The following is a 21,772-nucleotide window of genomic DNA, read 5'->3' as shown; positions in this document are numbered from 1 at the left end:
CTGTCCGAGGCTGCAGTGGATGGGCTGGAGCCTCCCCCCACCACTGCCACCAGCAGCCCCATTGGGCAGCCATCCGAGGCTGCAGGGGATGGGCTCGAGCCTCCCCCCACTACTGCCAGCATCGCCACCAGCAGCAGCAGCCCCAGTGGGCAGCCGTACGAGGCTGCAGGGGATGGGCTGGAGCCTCCCCCCACCACTGCCAGCTCCACCAGCAGCACCACCACTCCGCCACTGAGCAGCCGTCACCGCCGGCAGACAGTGTGTAGTCCTGGGTCCATGGGCTGTTGTGCGGCCTGGCCCCTGCAAATCCTGTGGGTATGACACCCAGGTGAGAGACTGTGACCTTGCACTCCCCAAGATCTGCATAACAGGGCACAATGCCCCCTCCAGAACCAGTGGAGAAGCCATCCACTCACCCGAGTGGAGAAGCCATCCACTCACCCCATCCTCCCCAGGATGAAGCTCACTGGGCACGATGCCCAATCCAGAACCAGTGGAGAAGACATCCACTCACCCCATCCTCCCTAGGATGAAGCTCACTGGGCACGATGTCCCCTCCAGAACCAGTGGAGAAGACATCCACTCACCCCATCCTCCCCAGGATGAAGCTCCCTGGGCACGATGCCCACTCCAGAACCAGTGGGGAAGACATCCAGTTACCCCATACTCCCCAGGATGAACAGCAGGTAACCCACTTGAGAGACTGTGGCCTTGCACTCACCAGGGCGAATCAGTGGATAAATCACCCACTTGAGAGACTGTGGCCTTGCACTCCCTAAGACCAAGCACAGGGCATGTTGCCCCCTCCAGAGCAAGTGGGCAAGTCACCCACTTGAGAGACTGTGGCCTTGCACTCCCCAGGACAAGTCAGTGGGCAAGCCACCCACTTGAGAGACTGTGGCATTGCACTCCCCAGGACCAAGCACAGGGCATGTTGCCCCCTCCAGAGCAAGTGGGCAAGTCACCCACTTGAGAGACTGTGGCCTTGCACTCCCCAGGACAAGTCAGTGGGCAAGTCACCCACTTGAGAGACTGTGGACTTTCACTCCACAGGGCGAACCAGTGGATAAATCACCCACTTGAGAGACTGTGGCCTTGCACTTCCTAAGACCAAGCACAGGGCATGTTGCCCCCTCCAGAGCAAGTGGGCAAGTCACCCACTTGAGAGGCTGTGGCCTTGCACTCCCCAGGACAAGTCAGTGGGCAAGCCACCCACTTGAGAGACTGTGGCCTTGCACTCCCCAGGACCAAGCACAGGGCATGTTGCCCCTCCAGAGCAAGTGGGCACATCACCCACTTAAGAGACTGTAGCCTTGCACTCCCCAGGACAAGTCACCCACTTGAGGGAGTGTGGCCTTGCACTCCCCAGGACCGGCCACAGGGCATGTTGCCCCTTCCAGGACCAGTGGTGTTGTGCCATCTTCCAGCTGAGGTGCGCCTCCATTCCCCGTCCCCCTGAGGTGCCTGGCTATTTTCGACCTGATGCCCCTGCAGTGTTTTGTCCGTGTTGTTTTAGGAGTGAGGTGGGGCATTGGACTTTGTGATGTGACCCTGTGGCCCACGAACATTGAGGTCTGGGCAGTGTCCCTTGATTTGTGAATATGTATATACTTTTTGATTTGGATGCACGTATTACTCCTATATTTATCTTATTACACTCTTTTTACTCTATTGTAGTTGTCATTGCATTATTCCTGAGGGGAACGGGGTGAATATGTTATGTTACTGCATCTGCTTGTGTGTATGGAGTTGGGGGTGGGGTGTTGCGTGTGTGTCTGTCACTCCCTTTTTCCTTCCCACCTCCCCTGTGTGCTAGGCGGCAGTACTCACCGTGGTCGTCTTCACCGGCGTTGGTGTTCGTAGTGGAGCAGCACATCGAAGAGTTTGGGGAACACATACAACTCGGGCTCCATGGTGGCGTGGTTCTTCCTTGAGTCTCCAGAGGTGAGTTGTTTCCCTTCTGTGCAGTGTTTCCGCCAGGCTTTTGTTGTTGTTGGTACCGCCCTGGAAAAGGTGGTAGATTGGTGTCTCATAATACAGTGGGAGGAACATTGTCTTCCACCTGGCTGCAGGGGGTTTCTGCTGTGGTGCCTGTTGATTTTGCCCTGGCGGTTGGTGTGTTAAAATGGCTGTCTGAGCGGTTTCCGCCGTGGTCATAATTTCAAAGTTATTACCGCCGGCCTGTTGCCGTTATTACCACCACTTTATCAATGACCGCCAGGGTTGTAATGAGGGCTTCAGTGTTTCCTAACCAACCATGGTGTTGGCACTGTTGAGGAATCCAGCAACGCCAAGGGAAGTCTACTTCAGTGAGGCCCATAGTAAAACACAAGGCCAGTGGAGCGGGACTATGGGCTCCTGAAAGCCACATTTCAGTGTATGGACAAGACCGGTGGAGCCCTCCTCTACTCACCCGAGAAGGTGTGCCAAATCACGGTTGCCTGCTGCATGCTGCACAGCATTGTCCTGCGACGGAACATCCCAGAGAATGGAGACCGTGAACAGCCACTGGGTGAGGATGTTGAAATGCCCAAAGAAGATGACAGTGGTGAAGAGGAAGGAATTGACCTATGTCAAGATGTTATTGACCACTTCTTTATGTGATTGTAAGTTTACCTTTACATATTGTAACATCCAATGTAAGAACAACTTGTGACATACTGAACAAATCAGTCTGTGATGGTAGTTTATTGGGAATGGTCAGTTCAGGAAAGTCTAAGGCAAAGATGTTTGAGATTCAAAGTTTCCCTACAGTGAGTACTGTATTTATTGACATAAATTACATTTGCTTGTGCTACGTATATATGTCTTCCTGGCTTAACAGTTGGGTCAAATTTTGTATGTGAATTAATTGATTTTCCCTTGTTATTCTGTTTTAGGAGCCTTCACCATATCATCTTCATTTGGAATATTCAAAGTTGTGACATCTACAGTGATATGTTGCTGCTGCAAAGTACAAAGGGAACACTGGTTGATCATGGGACAGACATCCAGTTTGAACTGGCAGATCCTGTACAGAGGCAACTTGCATTGTGGTTGAATGGAAGGTCTAGAGATTATATCAGACCTGTTTTTATTGGATGTTGCCACCAAGGCAACATGTGCTGCTTAACTTACTCTAACCACATGTATATGTCAAGCCATAGCATACTCATCTCTGTTCACATTGGCTCACTCTTCAATTTGTGTGTCAGTTTATGAAGCTGTAGATATGTCTCCTCATAGTTGAAAGAACATTTTGTAGCACACCACTTAATGGTGGTTGTGAGGTTCCACCAGATACTGCCAGTGTACTGAAATGGCCATGTGGCCTGAACTTTTGTTCCTGATGTAAACTATTAGTGTTATTGATGTAGGATTCCTATTGTGAGATCAGGATTTGTGGCTCCATCTAGGATCATGAATCAATAATAGTTTGCCTATTTGATGTGGGTTTATGAAATATTCCCTTTCTTCCATGGTGTCAAGGTTGCTGAGTATCAGCTTCTAAATGACACAGGCAGTTTGGGTTATGTATGGTGTATGAAACCCATCTTTTATTTTGTCAAAGAGTTGTTACCTACAAATGTATGATACCAATACACTGTGATTTCATTGTTTCTTTGCCATATTTTTTAAGGAAAACACATACCCAAGTTGGTATCTATTATTTATTTTTGAATCAAATTGATGGTGTACAGAAGACATAGAAAATGAATTACCACAATAAATACTGCACCAGTCTCTGACTTTGTTTTATGTACATTTGTTTAATGAGTGCAATATCTTTGCAGCCAGAATGAAAAAGAACAAGAATAAAATGAACTGCAGTCCATTGTGATGGATAAAACTATATTTGTTGAGCACAAATTATTTGGAGCTCAATGTACAAAATACAACTCTCCTCAAAAAAGGTAAATGTGTCCATGAAATAGTCCACAGCGTGAATGGTAGACGCACACTGGCAGATATTAGGGTTGCCGTCTCTTGGAGGTGGTGGTGGAGGTATTTCCATCCTTTCCTGGTGGTCCAGATGAAGAATCCCTCTGGAGGAGGGGCACAGATTCAGGAACTGGAGTGGCTTGAGCAGTTTCCTGTTGTGGCAGGGCCTCTCTTTCTGTGGCTGTAGAAGGTGTATTATGGCCTGATGTTGAAGGATCACAGACAGAGGTGGATGTTACGGGAAAAGCTCTGCACATATGATGATCAATATCAAACACCTTCCCTGGTCAAGGAGCACAAATAGGAATTGTGATTCTGCAGCTCATCAATGTGCTCCCTCTGCACCTGCTTAATGTCAAGGATCTCTGTCAGGACCCGGGCCATCAGGTCTTGGGACTGTTGAGTGCCCCCAAGACTCTGTCAATGGTGGTCTGGGTGACTTGGTCAATGGTGGTCTAGGTGAAAATGTTGCCAGTGGCCTCACTTTGGTGGCCCACAGATTCCCTTCCACGAGTCCTACCTCCACTACCCTGTATCCATGAGGCAGAGTGGCCCATCCCACTGGGTACTGGCATAACTGGAGGTGGTGGTTGCTCAACAGTAGCTGGGATTGGGGGGCACAAGATGGGAGTTGTGTTCCTCTGGACACAAACAGTGGAGGTATCCATAGGCTGAGTTGTTGTAGCAGTTGGGGTGGGAGGTGTAGGTGTGGGCTCAGTGTTACACACTGGGGCTGTCTGCCCAGAAAGACCATATCGACCAGGCAGCTCCTCATCTTCCGGACTTGCCTGAGTAGTGTCCTCATGGTGATATCAAGCACATGCACTTTTGCAAATAGAGTTAAAAATTGCAGTTTCCCTTTCAGTGAAGAAGGCTACGGAGGTAGCCGAAACGTGTTTGACAGTGGCAGCAGTGAATTGATTAAAACTTTCTGCAAGTACACAGCAAACACAGCAAACTTCAGTCCTTTTTGTTTTAAAATATTGGCAAAAGGTAGAGTGTATATATATATATATATCAAAAGGCAGAGTGTATATATATATATATATATATCAAAAGGCATATATAATGGAAACAGACATGCAACTCAACACAGTAGAAAGGAGATTTGAGAGCTGAGCCATTTCAAGGCATAGCAGCTTCAAAAACAATCTAAGGTACTACTTATTGGATTTAATGGCATTGATCATCATAGGAACACTGCAACGTTAAAACGTTAATTGTGTATCAATACTCCTTATAATCAGCATGTCATAGAACATGATTGGGAACCTTTTAAACCACAAACTATGATTCATGCAACCAATTAGATCAATTCAAGAACGTGGCAACATGCTGGATCAACACAGCAGATGATGTTTTAATATATAACATGAAATGGTGAAAAATAATTACATAAAGCTTTGGATTTTGAGCATATGTAGAAGGAAAGGGAGGTTGAGCCACGTCAAATTGCATGATTGTTTTGCAGGGACAAAAGCAGGGCATCATAATAGTTGTAGTCATTTGTGTAGACTATTGACAATACTTGTGAAAAAGTAACTAACACATACCTATATAAATTCCTACTGTGAAAATGAACACACATTTACGATATATACACACACATATCAGGGCTCAAAAAATCTACTCCACCACTTGCTATGGTGAGTTTTATTTTATTAGGTCGAGCTATTTTTAGATTCCATTTGACCCTTCAGGAGAGGGGACAAAGAACAGGTGTTCTGTTTAGTCAGAAACTGAATTAGCAATTAAGATGCCTTTAAATCTTATTCTTGTCACATTTGCTCTGTGTTCAGAGACAGAGGTCAAAAGTCAGTTTGTCTTCTTGCAATGCAAATATTGTTCCTTGTGACTGCACAGTTCCAGGATTTTGTAAGGTGAACTGTCTGGTCTATGTGGAGTGAAAGGCTTTTGGTATCAGGTTTTTCCTAACACACAGCATTTATATAACAAAGCCAACTTTACAAACATTTCAAAATATATTTCAGTAGCTGTGAAAGCCCATTTTTTATACTTCTCTGTGATGAAAACAATATTTTAATAGGATGAAAAAAGTCAGAAGACTTTACTTGGCGATGTGTAAATGATAAATGTTTTCTGAAACCCAATTTTCACAGATTGTTGTTAATACACTATGTAGTTTTATCAGTAAAGCTGCAAGTCAGTGGGAAGGTTTTTGGACATTTCTTGGGAATTTACTGTCTGTAAATGACAGTGTGCAACCACATCATGCTTTAGTAATATATTTATTAAAAGTGAGTGTTTAAACATAAACTGATAATCACTCCTGCCCTGATGGCAAAGCTATTAGTAAGCTAAGAGGCAAGTCATGCATGGATCCTGTGTACCCTATATGTGGGATAGATTTATTATACATGGAGCAAACGTTTAGTGTATTTAATCAAACAAAAGAGGATTTATTTTTACAGCAGAAATGCTGACCTCACATATTTGAAGGTGCACTCATATGTGAGAGTGACGAAAAAAGCGAATGTAAAAAAAAATATTTGCCTAAGATCACACAATTTGAGACCTGCTTCCAGGTCAAGTACATTACAGTTAGGTTGAGTAGATTATTCAAGCAACTCGGCCTGCGGGTCTAGTAACATTTTTATGATTTTTCGAGGCCTGCATATGTGTATAATGTGAATAGGTTAAGATATCACTTACCAGCACTATACATTCATGCACATATTAAGGGAGTTTGGAACCTGTTTTTTTAAGTACAATAACTTACATTGACATAAAGCAAGAGAGTAGGCAAATGCAAGGGGTGATCCATGGAGAACAACACACAATCTGACAATACATATTGTTCATTGCTGAGAGAAACACCCAAGAAATTTTAGGAACTGAAGTTTAAACATATATGTTATGATAGGTTTCTAGAAACATTTAGAACAGCTAAGTTAAAGGTAAGGACTCCATTTGTGATTAGTGAGACATACATAGGTGTAACTTACCAGACTCCACCCCACCAGTGATCCCTATCAAGCCTTCAAGAAATAGGATCTGCAAGACCTTCTCCTGCCAGGAAAAGAGTTGTAATGTGGGGCTGGGAGAACCACTACCAGTCCTCTGGAGGCCAGGGAATGTACTCTCCCGCAGGTCATTCCACCACTTCCGAATTTCCTCCTGTGTGTGCAGATTGATAGCTACAGCATTCACTCTGTTGACTATTCTGCCCCACCTTTGCCTTTTCAGAGATATGGTAGTTGTCACAGTGTCTTTTCCTCAGGATCTGCACGCTGCTGAACAAGAAGTCCCACCTCCCGGCGTCATCAACTCGGAAAGCTTTAATAGCACAGAGTTATGATGAAGCCAGGTGGGGGAAGGGAATTAAGGTAGGGAACAGCTGGGAGAGAGATCTGAAAAGGAAAAGGTTAGAACAGGCATGCATATACTCATTAATGACAATCTAATTCACCAATAGAGCCTTTGCGTACATGCATCTCCATAATACCAGATTGATACTCATTGAACTTGGGCAATAGCCCCTTCTGTAAATCACAACACCAGAATGAACTGAGACCTCAGAGTCCCAAGAAGACCAGAGTTTTAGACCATGGACACTCTCTTAAATATCAATTATAGAACCACTTATGCATTGATAAAACTCTAAACATTAGATCTCAGTTTAGAAGACTCGTAAAACACTTAAAGAGGTCTTTTCAAACAATATAAAGCATCTTAATATGTATCTCACATATCATGCATCCTAAAACAATGAAACTGTAATTTCTTTATCTTTGAAAACCTTTTGGGATAAATGTTCTCTGGTACATGAAAAGCGCTTTAAGTATTGAGCCAAGGGTGCTTTACTTTCCGTGAACTGAAGAGCTTTCAAATATTGTGACCAAAGCGCCTTTTTCTCCTCTGGACCTGAAGCGCTATGCCAATGCGCGTTTATTCCTTTTGATTGAAGTGCTAAGTCAATGCGCGTTATTATTGTGAACTGAAGCGCTTTATCGATAGCGCGTTGCTGCCGTGAACTGAAGCGCTTTACGGAGTGCATTTGCTGCCGTGAACTGAAGCGCTTTACTGAGCGCGTTTGCTGCCGTGAACTGAAGCGCTTTACTGAGCGCGTTGGCTGCTGTGAACTGAAGCGCTTTACTGACCGTGTTTGCTGCTGTGAACTGAAGTGCTTTACGGAGCACGTTTGTTGCCGTGAACTGAAGCGCTTTACTGAGCGCGTTGGCCTCCGTGAACTGAAGCGCTTTACTGAGCGCGTTTGCTGCCATGAACTGAAGCGCTTTACTGAGTGCATTTGCTGCCGTGAACTGAAGCGCTTTACTGAGTGCATTTGCTGCCGTGAACTGAAGCGCTTTACTCAGCGCCTTTGCTGCCGTGAACTGAAGCGCTTTACTGAAGTGGCCTAAAATGCCAGGCTTGTTAGGCTAGGGGAATGCTGAAAGTTAGGAAGAATCAACTCCCTTCTGACTTGGGCTCTTCACGACCTTACCGCCCACGAGTACGACCTACTCATGTCTGAATTCCCAAATGGAATAACAGGAACCTTTCAGTTTCTGCCAAGCTGCCTTTGAAGAAATTCTGCTTTGCTCCAAAGGAAGGTCCCTTGAGGTCTGACTGCATCAAAGTCTTCAAAATAGTGATCCACGAGGTTGGCTGTGGCTGGGCTTTATAGGCTCCTGCCTCTAAAAACATGGGAAATATAGTCCCTTCATAGAATAGCACTGATAAGTGCATCTTGAACCACCAATGGCCTGAACCTGCAGCTATGTGAGCTTTACCACAGGAAAAACGACGCTGCTGGCCATTCTTGGAACAAGCGGGATGACCAGTGGTGCGTATAACGCACTGCAAATCTGCACAGCGGACCTTCGTGTGGAACCTGGACCGCACGCAGCCTTGATCCTGACAGTAGTATTATATACTTGTGCTCCAAAACATTGTGGCTCTACTCTAATAACTTCATCCACTATGACTGTCAATTCTCCCTCTGTAAAATGAGGATTCCTCCTTCAGACCATAGTGATAAAAAAATATATATATTAGTGCCCTAAAGTGAACTGAAAAATAATGACAAAGTGAAAAAACAGAGGGAGAATTGAGATAAGAAAATAACCTGGCTATTCAGTGGCAAGGTCGTCCTTAGATTGGTGGTCAGCAGTGGAAAGGCAAAGGATCATGGTCTGAAATGGAGTATGTTTTATAGCGTGTTTGCATGTGTTCACAATTGTCCAATATATATCAGGTGCAGGCTGCTAACATCCATCCAATAGCCACAGCCATAGTGCAATGCTGAACGAGACCCACGCTGGACTACCATCCTCATGGGACCGCTGCGAGTACACTGCCAGCACAACTGTATTATTTAAATATGGTTGGTGCAATGCCGGCTCCCTGAAAGATACTTGTAATACTCGCCAGCACAGGAGTCCACCACATCAGCTGCAGGACACAGCTAGTGCGATGGAGAAAACTCAGTTGTTGCGGGTGGCGGCTGAACAGCCATAGAACTAAATGCGGCGGTTGGAACACCGCCAGCTTGACGGAGTACTCTGGTCCACCACCGCAGCAGGACAGTGGTATCACTGTCAAGATCTAAATGAAGCCATTTGATGCAATTATAGACTTAAACTCTTGCTAAAAACTCTGATTAACAGTGTGATAAAAGGCACCATGATTACAATAAGAACTGTATGATTGATTTACCCTTATGTAGGCTAACCCAATAGGGTACAGGCCTCAACTGTAATAGTGCTGCCTCATTGAGACTCTACAGGGGTCTTGAAAAAGGTCTTACAAAATGTCTTCTCAGCAAACCCCAATGGATCCAGAATACTGCTCCCTGAAAAGTTAAAAGCCTGAACGAACATGACCATATCTCTCCTACCCTAAAGGGGCCACATTTGCTACATGTTGCTAAAAGAATATTTCGAAGCTGTCTGGATCACCTATAGGGTTTTCTATAGAACTGGCTGATGCTGTATGCTGTGGCAAGCAGTCGCAACATGTGCCTGTGTTGAACAGACCAATGGCAGAGCTTTCATGTTATGAAAATCATAAAGAGTGAGAACTTTTTAGCCAATTTACAACATCATATGAAGTGATGTGCAAACTTTGAGAGGTATAACAATGTAAGTTTTATCAGTTACATGACCGAACACTCAAATTGGCTGTGAAATTAATAGAATAACACAAAGGGGGTGATTTTAACCTTGGCGGACGGCGGAGGCCGTCCGCCAAGGTACCGCAGTGAAATGACCGCACCGCGGTCAAAAGGCCGCGGCGGCCATTTAAACATTTCCGCTAGGCCGGCGGGCGCTCTCCGAAAGAGCGCCCGCCGGCCCAGCAGAAATGCCCCTGCAACGAGGACGCCGGCTCAGAATTGAGCCGGCGTAGTTGCAGGGGTGCGACGGGTGCAGTTGCACCCGTCGCGTATTTCAGTGTCTGCAAAGCAGACACTGAAATACTTTGCGGGGCCCTCTTACGGGGGCCCCGCAGCACCCCCTACCGCCATCCTGTTCATGGCGGGTTTCCCGTCATGAACAGGATGGCGGTAGGGGGTGTCAGAATCCCCATGGCGGCGGAGCGCGCTCCGCCGCCATGGAGGATTCCCCCGAGCAGCGGAAAGTCGGCGGGAGACCAACGACTTTCCGCTTCTGACCGCGGCTGAACCGCCGCGGTCAGAATGCTTGTGGGAGCACCGCCAGCCTGTTGGCGGTGCTCCCGTGGTCGGTGGCCCTGGCGGCCACTGGCCGCCAGGGTCAGAATGACCCCCAAAGTCCTAAGATGGATGAATGGCTGATATAGCTATGCAGCAGCATTCTGATTGCTCAAAGTGGCTCCCCCCATCAAATGGATGAATCTGTCAGATGACTTTCGCAGGGGTGGTGTTGCTTCCTGAAAATTCTCCAGCTTCCACGATCCGCTCTGCACAAAGCAGAACCGTGAACAGCGTTGTATTTAGTGTCAGGTTCCAGTCATTTCCAGCAGGCATGAAATTTAGCGTATTGTGCATGAAATCCAAACCCAACCTCCATACATAAGTGTGAGTCTCACTTACATATATATTTCACTTCCCTGCAACAGATGAAGATGGCTGACCAATACGCCCTCAATATATGTATACATCTTTTAAATTATTTTTTTTTCATTACGTAAGTCGTCGAGACAGCTACAATAATCTTTAGGCCAGATGTAAAACACACTGAACACTCATTTATACTGGGTTTTGATATGACATCAGGCTTTCTACAATTAAGTTTCTAATAAATGTAAATTATTAAAGTAAAATAACTGCCTGAAGAAAACACACTTTCTTACAAATTTTCAGTATTCATTTGTTAAATGTTTTCGAATTGGCAATAACAAAGTGCACTAAGAATAAGCTTATGTTGTTCATTCCATAAAGGCTGATCTCTAGGAAATGATGTATATTCAATAGCATCCATGGCTGACAATTTTGTTTTGTCACACATTATAGATTTTCCAACTTGTCAGTGTTTTACTGGCCTGATCTGTATTTTTATGTACATGTCAGTAAAGCAGTAGCAAAGGCAGTAGGTCTGGCCTGGGCAAGCTGGTGCTTATTTTTGTATTTTGTATTGCAAGCACATGCCACAAAAATAAAAAGATAAATAAAGAAAATATGCTGTTGCCTAACACTAGCAACCATGTGCTTCCAAAGAAAAACTTTAAATCAAAAAGGAAATAACCATTGCATATAATTTTAATAAAACAGGCTGGGAGTTTCCTATGAGGTAGGTGTACTTTTAAACCCTAATTGAATGTGCAAAATATTATTATTAGTGTGACTATATGGTACTTTTGGCTTTGAATCACTGTAATGTGAAGCAGTGCTGTAAAGTATTGGGATCATGTCAGATCCCAGCTTCGGCAGCTACTTCTGGGCGACGCTGGGATCTGGTCAAGCCAAGGAAATATGCTGAATTTGCCCTGGTGTAATTTCCTGACACCGGGACACAATTCAGCAGTGCCCACAAGTTATTTGTGTTCTGTTTGGTGCAGGAATCACAGGCAGCTAAAGGCTCTCTTATTTTCACTTCCGGTAGCTCGTAAACAAAGGCCTGATTTAAAGGGCCATCAGCCCTTTTTTTGTTCAAGTATCATCCTGGCTGGCAGCAATCTAGAGCCTAACACCTAGATGGCAATTAAATTTCTTTTCTTTTTTTATAAACTCTTTATTGATTTGTTTCCCATGAATAGTGGAGCAATATCGCACATTGCATTTATAACATATGGCAGCAGGCATATCAGCAGTACAAACATTGCATATCCCAAAGGCAAAGAAGGGAAGAGTCATCATGTACATATCAATGTTCCCTTCTGCCCCCTCAGCACCTATTGCTTCTGTAATCTTCTAATGTCCCCATGTGTTCCCCCCAGGTTTTCTGTCATGATTTGTCTGGACATGGCTCCAAATGTATTCCCTGTTCCTCCACCCAAGCTTTCCATATCTTATTGTGCTTCTTGAGGCATCCTCATGCCTTATAAACGGGTTGTTCCAGCCCCATGCAAAAGTCCATCCCTTTAGCCCATCTCTCTACCAAAAGGGCATATGTCGGCAGCACTTCTCCAGGCAGATGCTCAGAGCCCCATCTCCCCAAAGCAATGCTCGTAAGTGTGCATTCACCTTCTTAAAAAAGGATTTGATAATTGGAAAAGGACACAGAAACCGCTGTAGTGCAAAAGATACCACAGCAATGGAAGGAAACAAGGCACACAGCTTCTCACCTCACAAGTAATTTTGAGAAACTATGATTGGGAGGCAGATTTTTTACTTTGTTTAACCCCCATATGTGAGAGATATGTATGCACTGCAAGAATGCAAGATTTACCTGAGATTATGAGTAATTACACTAATTGTGATTAAAATAGCAATTAATAATTTGTTTCTTATTTAGGTAATTGATAGTGCCACTCAGCCAAGTGTAGGGTGTCAGGACGCTTTATTACACACACAGAGCCAAGTAACCATAAATGTGTAAATCAATGTACAGAAAAAGTTACTTCAGACAACGAGGGCTATAAGGTGTAGGAATCACATATTGTCCATCGTGCAGACATTAAGGTGGTCATTATGACCCTGGCGGTATTATAACCGCAGGGCCAAAACGACGGGAGCACCGCCACCGCCGCCACCGCCGGTTTACCGCCACAATGGCCCCGGCGGATGTAATCCGCCAGGGCAGCGCTGCTTGCAGCGCTGCCCAGGGGATTACGAGTCCCCGACTGCCAGCCTTTTTCTGGCGGTCTGAACCGCCAGGAAAAGGCTGGCGGTACGGGGAGTCGTGGGGCCCCTGGGGACCCTGCACTGCCCATGCTGCTGGCATGGGCAGTGCAGGGGCCCCCTGAGAGGGCCCCATGCGGCTTTTCACTGTCTGCTGTGCAGACAGTGAAAAGCGCGACGGGTGCAACTGCGGCCGTGATCCCCGTTGGGCCAGCGGGCGGAAACCAGATTTCCGCCCACTGGCCCAGCGGGGATCTCCAAATGGCCGCGGCGGGGGTGCGGCCGCATTGGCGGCCGCATGGCGGTCAGATCAGCCGCCCGCCAACGTCGTAATGACCCCCTAAATGTTAAGAGTGAAAGATCGGGAGAAACACAAAGTCAGGATATAAAATGTAATGCAGTGATTTGGGTTGTGTGTACTAACAAGACTTTGATAATACCCAAAGAAGACCTTCTTTCCAATCTTAGATAAACCGATTGAGAAAAAAAACAATAGGGACCTAAACCCATGACTTACAGTTTGCATGCAGCCTGCTCCTTGATGCCGGTAAATAAAGCACTGTCCTACAAGGAGCTAATGAGCTGGAGGTAACAAAGGGATCTTTGTGTCAAAAGCAGTTTTCAACTTACCAATCTACACAGTAAAATACAATTCTGTGATCTGCATATTACAGATGTGCTTTGCAGCAGGCACATTAACCAGCTATGCTACTTTATGGCTGAAAACATTGATTGGACAAAATACAGAACTCTCCCAGAACTGCATAACCAGCAGGGTTATTTACCACTATTACAATCTCCTCAAAAGTGCTGGGCTCATAAAGATCTCTGCAGCAGGCGTTTTCACCCTGTGATATTTAAAAATGCAGCCTTTTGTAATCAATTAAGTAAGCTAGGACAGATTTGCTGTCACATTTTTCCTTGTTGCCAATTAATTTCTTTTAGATTTTTAAATAAATGTATAAGCTGTCAGACTGCTTTTCAAGCTCACTTGTTGTGACTCCACTCTCTTTTCTCTTCCACACTTTGACATGAGATTTATGGGTTCCCACAGTAAAATTTCCAATTTCAGCACTGATGAGATGACATAGTTTAAAAACACAATGGTTGCTAAGAAAATCAACAAGCATTTCAATGCAGTGGTTCGCACCTTTGCTCGAGTCAGAGCTACTGGCGTTGTAAATTCCTAACTGGACTTTTCTTGCCACATATTGCAAATGAAAAGTAAAACTGTTGACATAAAAGAGCCGATTCAAAGCTCCATGGCCGCCATGAACATGAACACGAAGGAGAGACACAAAAGGAAAAAGAAGTTCCCTTGTGGTTAACCATATTGGCAAATGTGCAATTATCAATGTAACAAGGTAGGGGTCCAAGGTGGTAACAAAACCGCTACAAGGAGGGACAAACGTAAAGCATTTACGATGATAACAAAGTATTTTTGAAAGGCAAGCCCATGAACGAGTGATATTGATGGGCATGGAGTGGGTGTAGTTAAAAGGCCACAAGACTTACAACAGGTTAAAGCGCTTGCGCACTCAACCTAAAAATGATGGAGAAGGGAGAGAAAAAAGCATTGTCAAAGTAAAGTGTTATTCCACCAGCCACAGCACAGAAAAGCACCTCTTTGTTTTCTAGTGGATGTGCACTCCTAATGAGGATACATTACATCACTTTAAGTAAAAGACAGTGGCTGAGCTTGACAGATCCACTGCCACTGCAAGTTGCACGCCAGGACCCGGATCCGTCACCGTCCACAGAAGCCGCCACCAGCGCCAGAGTGAACCGGAACTGGAAACGCCAGTCTGTGCGCTCGCCCTTGCACTCACCAGTGCACCAGGAGCAGCAGGGAGCCCAGCGGCGCTTGGAGGACGGAGGCTCCCGCCGTACTGAGGAAAGTGCTCGGTGCGCACTCAGCCCCCCGTGGACTCCTGCGGAAGTGGCCCGACCCGGTGCGGCGTGGGGCCAGCCCCTATCTCTCTCTGCCACTTCGGCACCACCATCAGCTGCCAGCTCTTCCCTGGCTCCCCCCGCGCCCTGGATGCTGAAGAGAACGCGAAGGGGGTCCAGGGGCCCAGAGTGTGGCCTCAGATCTCAGCAGGACACTAGTAAGCATCAAGCTGTAAGCTGTGCTCCTGCCTGCTGCCTCTTGCCTCTTTGCCCATTGCCCCTCGCTCCCGCTGCTCCCCCGGTCCCTGGTCCTTGGGATCCAGAGCTTCGTCAGCGCAGTACAGTACAGCCTAGCCTAGCCCAGCCCAGCCTACAGTGAGGTTGGGAGCAGTGAGGAACCAGTAAAGATAGAATCCCCACCCGGGGTCTCCTTCCCAGCGGTGGAGGGACACCCTAGTCCTCAGGGTCCGTTTAGCAGAGAGTACACAAATCAAGCGGAGTCACCAACTGGAGGAATAAAGAGAAGTTTATTACATGGATTATAGCTTCACTCTGGGGCACCCAACCTTATATACACACAAAACTGCTTAGTCAGAGGACAACTCCACCCCTAGCGTATTCAAGGTCCTCTGCAGCCTTCAGAATATTCCAGGGATACATGTGTGGTGGGAGAAGGTACAGATGCAGCTGGCAGGAGGTGGCAACAACCTGTTCAAACCTGTTCTGGCAGTTACTGATTAAGCACAAAAATTCTCGGAACTACGGTTAGAACAAGTAAATTACAGCGATAAGCAGACTGCAGCCCAAGGCTGCGAGCACAAGGTCAATCATCAAAGTTCAGGAGGTTTGTCGAGCACATGGCAACATAATAAAGACAAACAGATGCCTAGCAGCTATGGTGTATGATTAAGTTTATGTACATTTTCTCAATCCCTCCTTTTGCCATTGTGAGGCAAGTTTGAACGTCATTCAGTGTCTATGTTAATGGACATAAGGTCTTTTATCTCCTGCTCAAGGGACAGCGTAGCCGTGTGTTGAGGAGGGCGAACAGGCCAGGGGGCAAGGAATGCCATACAGCAACAGCACAAAGCAGGTAGGCACTGTACACAAAGATAACAGGTGAGGAATACAGCAGCGAGCACAAAAAGGAATATTAGTATCTTCCAGCCCCATTGGGAAATCAAGCCCCAAAACCAGTCGGTCAAGGACCAAGTTCCTTCGTCTTGGTGTATTGTGGAAGCTATCGTATGCAACCTTTGAATAGCTTTATACACTGAAGGGGCATTGTCTGGAATATAAACGCAGCAGCTCGATCCAATCAAAGTACAAACTCCACCACGGTCCGCCAAGATGATGTCAAGAACCATTCTGTTTTGAAGAGTAACAAGGCGGTCAGCAGCGAGCTCTGCAGTCATGTTACTCAGAGCTCCTGCTGTTTCATTTATTGTTGCTTCCACAACTCGTGTGAGATGTCTGATATCCCTACTGTTCATCAGAGGGCCCCCAAATGGAAGGACTCCTTTAAAGTAGTCCAATGCTTCTTGTGCTGAGGTATCTTCTGCAGATATTACCCCTCTCTGAGTCCTGTGGTGTTGAGGGCAAGCTGTGTAAGTTGGTGGTAGTAACCAAGCAATGTAACACGTGCCGGTCCAGGTGGGTACCAAGGAGGTGTAGGCATTATTACCACAAACAAAATACGAGTTTTGTGATGGTATCATGGTAGGCCAATTAGTTCCATTCAATATTACTGTAGCATTACAGTTACACCTACACTTCTATTACCACTTTTCTGAAAACAAAGTGGAGCCTTGACCTGTGTTACAAAAAATCTTCGGCCAATCCGGGGTGTCGTATTAAAGGATAAAAAATATATGTCAGTAGACCTATTTCGTCGGTTAGCATATTCTGACTTTTCTTCCTTTGTTCCATAAACTCTTGTTCCAGTGGGCCAGCATAACCGGTATAGGTGGGTGACCAATAGTCCGGAATTAGTAACATCCATTGAGGTAGCCCAAATGGCTCATAGTTCATACCAGGCGCTGCAGGCGCCATCAAAAGAAAAAGGGAATGAAATATATGGCAACCTTCTTTGCACGGAACTCGGTAGCAAGCCACATATCCAACAATTTGTTCGATTTACAGCCAGCTGATGTTGATGTAACATAGATATGAAGGTATTGTTTTCATATTCCTTACGCCGTCCTTCCTCATGGGGTGGTAAGGAAACATGGCTGTGTTCTGAAGGCGGTGGCGTAGTTGGTGAGACCTCTGAATCAGAATCATGTATTACCCACCCAATGCAGGACAGAAGTACCAAAAATAGTATTGTTATGGTGAGACAAGCGATAAGTGGGCCTAATAGTCTTTTTAAATTACTTATTTTCTTCTTTTTCCTCTTGTCTTCTTGTATAACACCCATTTCTCTTTATTGCTGTCCCACTAGCAGTTCAGTCTGACCTAAGTGATGCCCGTGACTGGTGGTTGCTTCACTGTGGGGTGATACCAGCAGTCCTATTGACACACTCTGGTCCGCCCCGACAGACAAAGGGCCTCATTCTGAGGCCGGCGGGCGGCGGTTGCCGCCCGCCTGGCGGGAACCGCCAAATGGCCGCTCCACGGTCGAAAGACCACGGAGGCCATTCTGACTTTCCCGCTGGGCTGGCGGGCGACCGCCAGAAGGCCACCCGCCAGCCCAGCGGGAAACCCCTTCCCACGAGGAAGCCGGCTCCGAATGGAGCCGGCGGAGTGGGAAGGGTGCGATGGGTGCAGTAGCACCCGTCGTGAATTTCAGTGTCTGCTAAGCAGACACTGAAATTCAAAGTGGGGCCCTCTTACGGGGCCCCCTGCAGTGCCCATGCCATTTGCATGGGCACTGCAGGGGCCCCCAGGGGCCCCACGACACCCCTCACCGCCATCCTGTTCCTGAGGGGGTCGGAATCCCCCATGGCGGCGCAGCAAGCTGCGCCGCCATGGGGGATTCCTCAGGGCAGCGGAAAACCGGCGGGACACCGCCGGTTTTCCTGTTCTGACCGCGGCCATACCGCCGCGGTCAGAATGCCCTGCGGAGCACCGCCAGCCTGTTGGCGGTGCTCCTGTCGACCCCGGCGGTCCATGACCGCCGGGGTCGGAATGACCCCCAAAATCATGGCCCTGCAGCTATCGTCAGACTTAGTACAGGGGACAAGCAATCAGTTCATTGTTAATTTTCTTATTTCCGTGGGCGGAAATCGTATCTTGTGGACTGTGGTATGGTATGGTCAGGAAACAATTGTTCAGTGTGACCTAAATCTGAGGGAACCTCCTGCAGCACACTGTCGTTCTGTTTTTTATCACTCCGCGTAGTGTTGCTGAAATGGTCCTCAGTCGTCGGGTGGTCACCACTTTTTACTTCATCAGAGGGTACGAGTAGGGGTACTTTCTTACAGTGGGATGCATGTATCCAATTCTTAGCTCCCTCAACTTTAACTGCTGTTCGAGTAGCAAGAAGGACCTGTCGCGGACCTTTCCATTGAGGTTCGAGACTCTTTTTCCGCTGGAAATTCTTTGTGAGAACCCAGTCGCCAGGTAGTATCTTGTGACCTGGATCAGTGGATACAGATGGGAGTGCTTCAAGCACCTGTTGGTGAATAGAACGCAAAGAATTAGTGAGTTCATTTAAATAGTCCATCAAAACAGGATGTTCTAGTTCTGAGTACTTGTGAGGTCGAGGGACCCCCCAGACATTTGCTGGCCTTCCCATCACTATCTCATGGGGTGACAACCCTGATCTAGAGTGAGGCGTCATCGTGACAGACATTAAAGCCAGGGGCAACGCGTCCGGCCACCGTATACCGCGTTCTCCGCATATCTTTGACATCTTCAATTTAAGTGTGCCATTATATTTTTCAACTAGTCCTGCTGACTGGGGGTGGTTAGCTGCATGAAACTTCTGGCGGAGGCCCAACCCTTCACACACCCTTTTCATCACCTGCCCTACAAAATGACTCCCATTATCTGACCAGACACACCTTGGGACCCCAAACCGTAGGAAGAACTCCTTCAGAAGTACCTTTGCGGTAGTAAGGGCAGTATTATCTTTAGTAGGGTAAGCTTCTACCCACTTACTAAACATACAGACCACAACTAGGACATATTTCAAGTTAATCTCAATATAATCCATTTGTAGTACTTCAAAGGGATACGTTGGTGGTGAAAAATGCCCAGCGGGGACTGAGGCACCCTTCCCTATGTTATGTTGTAAACAAATCATGCAAGATTGAACCAGTTGGTCAGCTACTCTTCTGATATTTTTATTAGACCAAACCGGATCAAGCAAATCACAGATGCTTTTCGCACTAACGTGTGCAGGACCATGGGCCATAGTCATTACTGGCAGAACGAATGCATCGGGTAACATCCATCTTTCCCTCTGTGACAGATCTGTCCAGCACAGCGTATTTTCATCTAACTTGGCCTTCCCTTCTTCCCATTCCTTTTTCTCCTGTTCAGTTGCCTCATCCTGTATCTTCCTGACACTCTCTACCGTGTTCCCAAATATTTCATGGGGACGAACCTTCTCTGTACTATCTACCACGTACATGTGTCCTGTCTTTGCATACGCTGTATCTTTTGCTGTCTGATCGGCTAGGGCGTTGCCCCGTCCAGTTTCATCTGTCACCTTTTTGTGTGCACTACACTTCATGATAGCCATTGTTTTGGGCAATGCCAGGGCAGAAAGTAAGTTAGTTATAAGGGTCCCATGTTGAATACGTGTCCCATGTGAGGTGAGGAATCCTCGTTCTGCCCACAAGCGACCAAAATTGTGTGCTATGCCAAAAGCATACTGACTGTCCGTGTAAACATTAACATTAAGTCCTTTACTTAACTCACAGGCTCGTGTTAGAGCTATTAATTCTGCGGCCTGAGCAGAGTTATGTGGTATTCTAGCTGTATCAACTACAGTGGTAGCTGTTGTAACTGCATAGGCTGCAGAGGTAGTGCCATCGGGTAGCTTGATGCATGAGCCATCTACGTATAATATGCCATCAGGGTCTTTCAGTGGAGTGTCCTGTAAGTCCACTCTCCCTTTTGTTTCATCCTCCGTCCGGAGAATGCAGTCATGTATGTCATCATAAGAATCTTCAGTTTTTTCAGTAATTGGCAATAAAGTGGCAGGATTGAGCGTGTTGCTCCTTTTTAATGTTATATGACTAGCTAAAAGTATCAGTTCATAAGTAGTTAATCGTGCATTAGTAAGATTCTGTGTTTTTGTTTTGTTTAATAGTGCGTCAACAGTGTGTGGGACCAACAGGGTGAGGGGTGAATCCATGACTATCCCAGCTGACTGGCGCACTGCGACCGCTGCAGCAGCTACTGCCCGTAGACAGCTCGGGAGTGCACAGGCCACTGGATCCAATAGGGCCGAAAAATAAGCACAGGGGCATTTTTTGCCGCCATGCTCTTGGGTTAACACTGATAGTGAACATCCATTTCTCTCGCTCACATATAACTGAAAATCTTTACGATAATCAGGTGTACCCAGTACAGGTGCTGTGCAGAGCATATTTTTCAATTCATCAAAACCAAACTGAAAATCGTCATTCCATTCAATTGTTTCAGGACAATCTTTGTGGGTAAGATGCAAAAACGGTTTTATCAAAAGAGAATAATTAGGAATCCGTTGACGACAGAAGGAGGTAATACCTATAAAGGCCCTAACCTCTCTCTGTGCCCTTGGAACCGGTATGTCTTGTATAGCTTGTATTCTCTCAGCCGTCAACGTACGTCCCTCCTTAGACAGGAGGTGTCCTAGGTATATAACCTCCTGTCTACAATATTGCAATTTGGAGAGGGAGACCTTATGGTGATGGTGTGCAAGATGTTTCAATAAGGCTACAGTATCTGTTTTACAATTTTGTTCTGAAGTGGATGCTATTAAAAGGTCATCCACATATTGAACCAGCGTCGAGGAGCAAGGAAAAACAAGGGTATCTAATTGACCCTTGAGGGCCTGGCTAAAAATGCTAGGCGATTCAGTATAGCCTTGTGGAGCGCGACAGAACCGGAAACTGCGACCACCCAGTGAAAACCAAAAGATGTGTCTGCTATCTGGATGAATGGGAATGCTAAAGAATGCATTTTTAAGATCGATAACAGAGAACCAAGTAGCGGAGGCAGGTATCATTGTTAATAATGTCGTAATGTCAGGAACAACAGGGAATTGGGGTATTACAATCTTATTGACCACCCGTAAATCAATAACAAATCGGAGTCCTGGAGACGTGGTGCCATCAGATAATTTTTTATGAACAGGAAGGACAGGACTGTTACAATCATTACCACGCGTTTCTTCAATGACACCCAAATCAATCAACTGGGTCACAATATTTTTGAGTTTGTTGTTCAATGTGTTGGGATAATTTGTATTGGGGAAGACAAGGTAATTTGGCATTGGCTTTCAAGCGTATGACATACGGTGGTATGTCCAGACATCCAACATCATCCTTATGTGTGGCCCATAAAATGTCTGGCAAATCTCGAAGTTCGGGTGGAAGTGGTTTTGACAAAAATTGTGACGGGGAAATATTTGGACCTAAAGTGATATGAACTCCATCCGGAGAGCAATAAATGGTGACGTACAATTTCTTTAATAGGTCCAAACCCAATAAATTCTCACTACAGGCCGAAGTAAGAATGAGAAGGGAGCTAATGGTGTAAGGACCTATAGCAACATGCAGCGGCTGGGAGACGGGGTTAGCCACC

This window comes from Pleurodeles waltl, chromosome 1_2, assembly GCF_031143425.1.
Source record: "Pleurodeles waltl isolate 20211129_DDA chromosome 1_2, aPleWal1.hap1.20221129, whole genome shotgun sequence".
Taxonomy (NCBI): domain Eukaryota; kingdom Metazoa; phylum Chordata; class Amphibia; order Caudata; family Salamandridae; genus Pleurodeles; species Pleurodeles waltl.
The sequence above is the reverse complement of the archived record's forward strand: the minus strand, read 5'-3'. Positions refer to the sequence as shown.